Source organism: Polyodon spathula, chromosome 17 (genome assembly GCF_017654505.1).
Source record: "Polyodon spathula isolate WHYD16114869_AA chromosome 17, ASM1765450v1, whole genome shotgun sequence".
Classification (NCBI taxonomy): Eukaryota; Metazoa; Chordata; class Actinopteri; order Acipenseriformes; family Polyodontidae; genus Polyodon; species Polyodon spathula.
Window position 1 is genome coordinate 17,242,284 of NC_054550.1, and position 10,569 is coordinate 17,252,852.

The following is a 10,569-nucleotide window of genomic DNA, read 5'->3' on the forward strand; positions in this document are numbered from 1 at the left end:
TGTCTCCTATTTTCTGTTCTGAATGCCCCTTTTTCTAATCTCCATTTGTGACCCCTGGTCCTTGTTTCTTTTTTCAGGCTGAAAAAGTCCCTTGGGTCCACACTGTCAATACCTTTTAGAATTTTGAATGCTTGAATTAGGTCGCCACGTAGTCTTCTTTGTTCAAGACTGAACAGATTCAATTCTTTTAGCCTGTCTGCATATGACATGCCTTTTAAGCCCGGAATAATTCTGGTCGCTCTTCTTTGCACTCTTTCTAGAGCAGCAATATCTTTTTTATAGCGAGGTGACCAGAACTGCACACAATATTCAAGATGAGGTCTTACAAGTGCATTGTACAGTTTTAACATTACTTCCCTTGATTTAAATTCAACACTTTTCACAATGTATCCGAGCATCTTGTTAGCCTTTTTTATAGCTTCCCCACATTGTCTAGATGAAGACATTTCTGAGTCAACAAAAACTCCTAGGTCTTTTTCATAGATTCCTTCTCCAATTTCAATATCTCCCATATGATGCAATACCAACACTTTTAAAAATGTATCCGAGCATCTCATTAGCCTTTTTATAGCTTGCATTGCCTAGACGAAGACATCTTGAAATTGCCACTCCTCCTACTTTTGTGTCGTCTGCAAATTTAACAAGTTTGCTTACTATACCAGAATCTAAATCATTAATGTAGATTAGGAATAGCAGAGGACCTAATACTGATCCCTGTGGTACACCGCTGGTTACCACACTCCATTCTGAGGTTTTTCCTCTAATCAGTACTTTCTGTTTTCTACATGTTAACCACTCCCTAATCCATGTACATGTGTTTCCTTGAATCCCAACTGCGTTCAGTTTGAGAATTAATCTTTTGTGCGGGACTTTGTCAAAAGCTTTCTGGAAATCTAAATAAACCATATCATATGCTTTGCAATTATCCATTATCGATGTTGCATCCTCAAAAAAATCAAGCAAAATAGTTAGGCACGATCTCCCTTTCCTAAAACCATGTTGACTGTCTCCCAACTCTGTTACCATATAGGTAATTTTCCATTGTGGATCTTATTATAGTTTCCATAAGTTTGCATATAATAGAAGTCAGGCCTAAACAGGTAGTGGTCGGTATTCCCTTTTTGTGGAAATTAACAACAAAACTGCCGAACGCTGGCAAGAAGCACTGCTTAAGAGCAGCAGGCTCGGGAGAAAACAGGATACATGGCGCGAAATAAAGGCAAATTAAAACTATGAAAACAACAATATGTGGAATGTGAAATAAATGTGAAAATAAAGATAGACGAAGATAGACAAGAATAATTTGACTTTAGATACTTTGAAAATAACTAGAATAGCAATATGGAAGCAGCTTAAACGTGTTCTGTCTTTTTGCACAGCAACATTGCAAGACAGAGACAAAGTTTTGAGCAGTTCGTATTTAGCCTTTGTTATCTTGACACATGCACTGATCACCGCACCATCCAGACCTTTTTAAACCAATCATAACCAGTCCGGGCTGATGGCTGGTTGCTACTGCGCATTGTTGCCATATTCGAAACATCCTTTTGCGCGTCACAATCCATTCTGCGCTGTGTAGAAATAAAATGTATGCATCGCGAAATATGGGGGGAGTGGCCGACAATATGCGTTATCCTTGTATATTCAAAGGTATGCGCCAAGCACAAAATCAGGTTTGTGACGCGCAGAATAAGTATATAAAAGGCACACCCAGCAACTGCAACCTCGACATAGGCGAAGATATGCTGAAAGGGTCTACCGGCCTCCACACACATATGAGGAGCTCTGCAGTGAGCAAGTCGTGTATCCAGTATGTGTATCCTGGCTACCGTGACCTTCCATAGGGTAGCAGGTGACACAGTGGGGATCACCCAGTCAGCCATGTCCCACCACCTCCACAGGTTCATAACCGCATTGCTGCAACGTGCTGAGGAACAGATCAAATTCCCCAGTACCAGAGCAAAAGGAGGAGACAATGCAGGGTCGTGCATGTGCTGCACACAGTTAAGCAATTGACTGTACCCATATTGCCATCCGGGCACCTGTTCCGGTTGTCCCGTTCTATCAGGATTCCAGTTGTATTCGGAATAGTGGGAAATTTGAACAGCTATTCCATGCCATGTAAGCAGGGTATTCCGAATGAATTTGTCCGTATTCTGGATACCAGTATTCTGAAAACGTGATACCAAATACCCACTTAGTATTAGGATACTATTGGAATACTAGCCCTTCTAGACAGCTTATTCAGAAAACCTTTTTTTTTCTAGACACACAAGTCGTCGTTTTATAATCTATAATATATAAGACGACGGCTTGTGTGCCCAACAAAGCCTTTGCAAAAACTGTGCACAAATATATTAGTACTTGTATGACCCCAAACTGGTTGCTGACTGTGCAATATCTTCCTATACCAGGATACCAGTCAATACCAGGAGATATATATATATAATGTATTTATTATCCTTTATTTAACTATTTAGTCTACGAACAACAAGAACAATAAAATTAAGACGCAGGAAAAAATCACATTTAAAACAATATATCACATTTAAAACAAAATACACAAAAGTAGTCAACTATTTAAAACAATTACAACTCTATCACGAAATCAATTTACTCTTAAATTGCAATAAAGATATCTGGGTCTGCAGCTTTAGTTTGAACTGGAACTCATTCCAGGACCATGGGGCATAATAAGCAAAGGATCCTTTACCAATCTCAGTACGCAGATTTAGGATTTTAAAATGCAAAAAGAATGAGATCTGAGGCTATGGTTACTATGGGAAGCATAAGGTATTCATTTAAATAAATATATTCATATAATTTACATTGAACAGCCTTAGCAGAATATATCAGTGCTTCAACCTGTGTAAAGCCAAAGAAGTCCAGCCTACCAAATCGTATAATATGCAATGATGAGTATTAAATCTTGTATTTGTATTGTCCCTCAATGCTGCATGATACAACGAGTCCAGTTTACCTAAAGTTGATGGTGATGCAAACCTATATACTGCATCATCATACTCAATTTGTGGCAAAAACATACAAGCAATAAGCCTCTTTTTTTGTTTCCATAACATATATAACATGTTCATATCATAGTGATGTTTATAGCGTATTCCCATGCCCAACAGACGAGTATGGAAACATGCACTCACCTCTGTCCAGCACACTGCCTTCCTTCTGTTCCTTTAATCTTGTCCTATTAGCATATGGTAATGCATCAGTAAATAGAAACATGTTATGCAAATGTATTCTAGGTGGACATTCAATATGCACATAGAGCAATCATATTTGAATTGGGCGAAAGCCCTAATTCGTTAGAATATAACAATATCTGCGCGATAATTGTGATGCGCTAGTTCCAGTAACTGCGCACCGCTGGCTCAAATAGTGTCTGAGTAACAGTCCACTCTGGAGTTGGGTACAGTAGTACAAACGTACAATAGTACAGAACCCCAACCCCCCACATCCGCACACACTGGATGGGCAGATCAGTTACGTGTTTTTTCACTGTATCGATATGATGGACAGCGGTAGTGTGTTTGCATATACAGTTATATGTGTTCTTCAATGGCATAATGGCATCCAACCTATACCATCAAAGTATGGAAATGAAGATTGAGAGAAGGGTGAAGGGTGGGGTCCATCCTGTTATTTTTGCTGTGTGTTGCCACATATCTGTAAATTAATTCTATAGATCCATTATACACCCATCTTGTGGCCCATTGCTTTATTTGGCTATTCCATAGGTTGCTGTGCATTATGGGTGAGGGCTGGGCAGCTGCAGTTCGGAGAGCCAAAAACCGACTCTTGCTGTGAAAGGCATGATAATGTTTTCCTAAAGTCAGACCAGTGATACGATCAACCAATCAAAGACCTATATTTTTTCTACAGCAGTCCAATCATAAGTTAGCTGAGGCAGGGCAAACAGTTCTGTTAACTGTAATTTCTGTCCGTTTTTATGCAGCTGCATGTCCAGCCTGCTGAAAGTCAATGTTGTAATTGTACAGAGCCTGTTTATTTATTGAGAAATCATAGTAGGCTACAATTAACATTTTAGGAGCGTATTTAGAATTCATTATTATTCTTACAAAAACAATGGCATAACGAAAAAAATCCAATCGAGTCGAGTCATTTGATGACAGTGACTCGAGTCGAGTCATCAAAAATTGCATCATTGACTCGAGTCATTACAACTCTGCTGCTATGGACAACGTGTCCTCCTGTACCAGCTAAGACGACCCTTCCCATCCCTCCTGCACTCCTATGGGAGAGGGAGGGTATGGCAATTGAGGCTGTGGGACCTGGACAGCGGCCTGTGGTGCCTGTCTAGCCGGAGCTCCAGAACCTGGGTCATCTGGGCCTTGAGGTCCATAATGTCTCTTGCCTGCTTGCTGCGCTTCACCCGTCTCACTTGTGGAAATCAGGAGCTACTGCGGGCGGCAAGTGCATTGCGAAAACCTGACAGGGGTCCCTCGGATCTGGCCATAGAGGACACGGAGCTTGCCCTTTTCGCTCTCTCTAGCTGGGCCTCCTTCAGTAGCGGTTGAAGGGCCTCACAGACACTACATCCCACTTGAGGGCCATGGTGGCATGTGGTACACCCAAGCAGCGCACGCAGAGGATGTGCTTGTCCTCCTGCGGGATGCTAGCATTGCAGGAAGTGCAGGGATGAGACCCCGACATAGGCCTGACCTTGAGCATCAGTACTGAGACACTGCTTACTCTGTGTTGAACACTGGAAGTGTCAGCGTAGTGTGTACAACCACTGGTGTTGCAGCAAGGGTATTAACCTTGTGCACCTTGTGCCGAGTACCCTGTTACACAGGTTGACTAGTGCCTATGTAACTAGTGCAACATGTTTGCACCGTGTGTCCCAAGAGGCCTGCATACCAGGTACCGTATACTACGTGAACTGCGTATCGTGAGCAATTGCACTACAGTGGTAGAGATATCAGCACGTGTGCACACATATACTGTGCAAACCGAGCACCGCACACACCGAGTACTAATAGCACTAAATGCACCACATATCATGCAGCGTTGTTGTCCACTACCACTGAGGCGCTGGGCGCCATGTGTCGCTTATATTAAGCACCTGTGCTCCAAGATAATAGTACCGCAGCACCCAGGAGCCCGCTACGCAATGTGCCTACCCTAACCGCGTGGTCAACTCAGACCGCGGGGTCTGCTCGAAAGCGGGGATATGGCAAGGCCTAGCCCTGTTAAGGAGAGTACAGCTGAAAGGTCAACTCAACAGCGGGAATACGGCAAGGCCAAGCCCAAAGGAGGACATGTGTACTCTCAAGAAGAAAAGACAATCATTCATGGATGACTGCACAGGCAGTCGCTCACATACAACAGACAGATAAAAAGAGTGGTCTACCACGCAAGCGAGGAGGCCGCTGAAAGATAGAAAGGACTGGGTGAAACTGGGGTCATTCAGCTTGCTTAATTAGTAATCCCTGCTAAATGTCTTTTGCCCTCAATTTACAGTACTATACTAAAAGTAATAATATGATTTGAACAAAATATTTCATGCCTGCATTAACCAGACTTGGACAATAGCAGCAGTTACTGCAAGAGTGTATAACGGGGTTCTGAAAAATATAGCGTTATACGTCCCTATGTGTTGCTACAACTGTTTAAATAATGTAATTTTTGCACTTATAATTTTAAAGTCTGTTTCAAAGCTCTTTTCAAAATGTCTGCTCTAGTGCTCTGGGGTTTGAGATCTAAATCACTGCAGGAAGTGATTAAAAAAAACAAAAAAAACAAAAGAAAAAACATAACAAGTGCTCTGGCGTTTCTGTTCCGTACCACATTATGGATCATGGTTGCTGTGTTACCTGTTTGACAATGTGGGCAATAATCCTGACAATTTCAATAACGCAACTGTAAACATCAAGGTGTTACTCTTTAAGACCTTGGTGTTTATAATTGCGCTATTGAAATCAACATTTCTTTCTATGCCATCTCATGCAGTGTCTGGGCAGTGAAACATCTTATTAAAAAGTTTCATCTCACATGACCTGCTCATGAAGATCAATACAACAAAAAAAGAGACTGTGGCACAAAATGAAGTGCTCATTATCTGCCTTAACTGCCTACGGATAAATATTATAATTGCATCTCAGCCCCTACGAAAAAAAGTAATAATTAATCAATGTCAACCCATCATAATCTATGTCTATTTATGACTTTCCCAACTACTTTTCTTAGAATTATCTGTTACTCTTTTTAACTGCTGACTATTGTTTTATTTAAAATATTGCAAGCACTTTGCTAGATATTCATTCATCGGGAACAAAGAAAACAAAAACAAAACAAAGAAAACTGCCTTCGCTATAAACCTTAAATGTTGTGGAATCCATATATTATGAACAATAACAAATGGGGCAGAAGGGAATTACTTTAGGTTATACTTCCATCTCGGGGTACCAGAACCAGAACCCCTCAATGTAATTATAACCCTGTAATTCACTGCAGCTCTTCTATTATTCTATTTACAATAATAACTTATTTATGAAGAGCTGGTCATTTTAACTCAGTTATGTGCTTTTTCATAAGGCTATAGTGCAAAAATAATGATAGTCTGTCCAATAGTCCATTGCCAAATATTTGCTCATTCCTTATCAATCTGTTTTCAAGCTGTGCCAGGGCCAACATTTTGAAATGTAATGAAAATAAAATGTTGAGTTATTTTTAAATGTGATGATAGGAAACCCTCTAGAGAAATATTACTGAGCTATCTGAAACACACCGCTGGCCCTGAAGTCCTCAGTGGAATTTAATGGAGTTTGCAATTTATTTATATATCTCCTGCCCTGACTATTTCTTAATTGATTTTAACACACAATTTAAATTTGATTAAAGGCTTAGTAACTGCAAAATTTTGAAATTATCTATATATTATATTATGTAATTCATTTAGACAGGTGCATGTGTTTGATATACAGTGGTTTGCACAAGTATTCACCCCCTACCAATAATGTCACATTTTGTTGAATTACAAATAATGTGTGCACAGTTTTTCAAACAAACATTTTTATTTAGACCTGTAGTGGTTCAATTGAAAACTTTTATATGCAGAGGAGATTAAATGTCAACAAAACTTGCAAAGAAAATGTACCAAATTAAATTTACTGGTTGCATAAGTACTTAGCTCCTTAAGTCAGTATAATTACTGCTATGAGTCTTTTTGGATAAGTCTCTACTATCTTTCCACAGTAGGATGGTGAAATTTTTGCCCATTCTTCACAGGAAAATTGCTCCAGTTCCGATTAGTTTGTTGGGGATCGTCTATGGACTGCAATCTTCAAGTCTCACCATAAATTTTTGATTGGATTCATGTCAGGACTTTGACTGGACCGCTCAAGAACATTAGTTCTCCTTGTTCAACCACTCCAGTGTGGCTCTGGCTTTGTGCTTTGGGTCATTGTCCTGCTGAAATGTGAATTTCCTCCCCAGTTTCTCTTGGCTGACTCAAACAGATTTTCCTCAAGGATTTGCCTGTACTTTGCATCATCCATTCTCCCCTCTATCCTGACAAGCTTCCGTCCCTGCTGAAAAGAAGCATCCCCATAACATGATGCTGCCACCACCATGCTTGACAGTTGGGATGGTGTTGAATGGGCGATGTGGAGTGTTGAACTTGCTCCAGACATAACGCTTGGAATTTAGACTGAAAAGTTCAATTTTTCTCTTGTTTGACCATAAAACCTTTTTTCACATGTCTGCAGTATCATCTATATGCTTTTTCGCAAACTCCATACATGCTTTAAGATGAGGCTTTTTGAATAATGGCTTCTTTCTTTCCACCAATCCATACAGGCCAGCTTTGTGTAGGGACCGGCTTATTGTTGATGTGTGAACACTGACTCCCATCTCAGACACAGAAGGTAACCTTTCTCCTGCTCTGCGCCTCTACTCTTTTATCCCTGACTTGTTTTGAAAGCTCCTTGGTCTTCATGGTTGCTTTATTGGATCACTATGCAAGTTTAAGCTTGAAAGTTTTTATATAAGTGAGGGAATGTGGCAGAGCGATTGCCCTGCACAATGGTAAATTAGTGTTAGTGTGACTTATATGTGGGAATGGGTTTATTGTGTCGTTTTGGAGTTGATTTGTTTGATTTAATTATTGTTTACAGACGGGCGCTCGATTTAGACGTGCTGCCTGCTAGGCTTGGTTGAGGGGGAGGGAAGCAAGTGATTGGCTGTGCTGGAACTCAATCAGCAGGTGGGCGGGTCTTGACTGAGTGGCCGTCAGTTTGAAAACATCCGCGGGAGATAGCTCGGTGCTGCTGCAAGGCCTGCCGTTTTCACGGCACCTTTGATTTATAGTTTGTGGTATTGCGTTTTATTTCTCACTTTTTGTACAGCTTGATGTATTAGTCCTCTGTGCGTTACCATCATAACATCACCGCCTTTATTTTACTTTCATTTTCTGTCTGTTTGTGAATAAAACCTGTGTTTGTGCTGGCGTTTTCAACATCAACACCACGTCTATCTCTCTGTGTGCTTGAACAGCGGCTACCCTCACGCGTGAGATGAGTAAGACCCTGTCACAGGGAAATTATCTACACGTTAAACCACTTTGAGTATAAACAGGCTGAAACCATTTCACTAATGTTGTGACCTTTCAAACAAATCATTTGCACCTGAGCCGATTTAGGCTGCAGTAGCAAAGGGATTGAATACTTCTGCAATGGAGATTATCAGATTTTTTCTCTATAAATGTTAAATAATGAATATTATTAGGATTTACATGTAAACAATTCACAACTGGTCTTTAAATTAAAGTTGTTTTGAAAATGGTAGCTGCTGGGGTTGGGGATATCAAGCAATTTTAATTGATGCTGGGATGGTGGTGTGTATATGCGATATGTTATTGTATTTCACAAATTATTCTTAGGCTTCGCAGGTAAGACAGAGACAGTGAAACAATTCACATTTGGCCTCCTTTAAATTAAAGTTGGTTTGAGCGCTGTAGCTGATATGGTTGTGGAGATAAAGCCCTTTTACAGTGGCTCTCAAAAGTATTCACCCCCCTTGGACTTTTCCACATATGATTCCAATCATAATGGATTTGCCACTGATCCTCACAAAAAAGTCCATAATGTCAAAGTGAAAAATAAAATCAACAAATTGTTCCAAATTAATTACAAATATAAAACAGAAAATAATTGATTGCATAAGTATTCACCCCCGTTGCTATGACACACCTAAATAAGCTCTGGTAGAACCAATTGTCTTTAGAAATCACATAATTAGTTGAATGGAGTCCAACTGTGTGCAATTAAGGTGTTTCACATGATTTCAGGTTTAATACACCTGTCTCTGGGAGGTCCTACAGTTGGTTAATACATTTCTTAACAAAAACTACGTCATGAAGACGAAGGAACATTCAAAGCAAATCCAGAACAATTTATTTGTTTGATTCACATGGAAAGGAGAGCTTGTGAAACAATTCACAATTGGTCTTCACATTAAAGTTGTTTTGGACACTGTAGCTACTGTGGTTGGGAAGATAAAGCCCTTGTACACGTGGCTGAGCCTAAGTGTGCGTATATGCGGTATGTTATTATTTTCTACAAATTATTCTTAGAATTCCCATGTAAAACAGAGGCTATGAAACAATTCAAAATTGGTTTTCTTTACATTAAAGTTGGTTTGCTGTAGCTGCTGTGCTTGGGGCGATAAAGCCCCTTTACGCGTGTCAGATATGCTGTGTGCTTATAAGCGATTTTTGATTGTTTTTCACAAATTATTCTTAGGATTCACATGTAAAACAGAGACTGTGAAACAATTCACAACTGGTCACCTTTAAATTAAAGTTGGTTTGAGCGCTGTGGCTGCTGTGGTTGGGGAGATAAAGCCATTTTCATTCATGTTGGGTTAGCGTGAGTGAAATGAATGAATATCGAACGTCAAGCTGACTTTACCGCGTTAAATTATATACCCAGTATTGATGGCTGGTTCCCTTTGGGGTAGAAACACTGGCAAGCAAAACATTCGCCATCAGTATCAGGTTTGTAATTTGCAATTAGCGGGTTGGTCCAAATTTAGAATTGGTCTAGGTCCAAATGGAAGAAAAACAGCAATTGACTAACCTTGAACTGCAGCTCGAGCAGCTGCACTAGCCCCACTTTCATTCATATTTGAACACAAAGGGGTTGAGGATGACGAAGTATTGCTGAAAACAGGAACAAAAAGAACTTCATTAGGTTCCCATTCCAAAATGTCCGCAGCTTCCCCCAAAAGTTGCGAAATGGGTTTGCCATTGTTGAGAATTAAACTGATCTTCAAATCTGACAGACCATTTACACCAGTTAGACTGCACACCTCTCTGCACCAGGCAAAGTTAGTAGATCACTGATTAACTTATTGTCCACCCATCGAGAATGATTGACGCTAGCTCAAAATACAAGGGTGAAAACAATGTGCCAAAATTAAAAAACTGTGTTTTTTTAGTTTTTTTTCCGTTCTGAAAAAAGTCCAGAGTTTTAAAAATTAGCCCAGTATGAAAAATGCAAAAACACTGAAACAATAAAACCGATAGTAAGT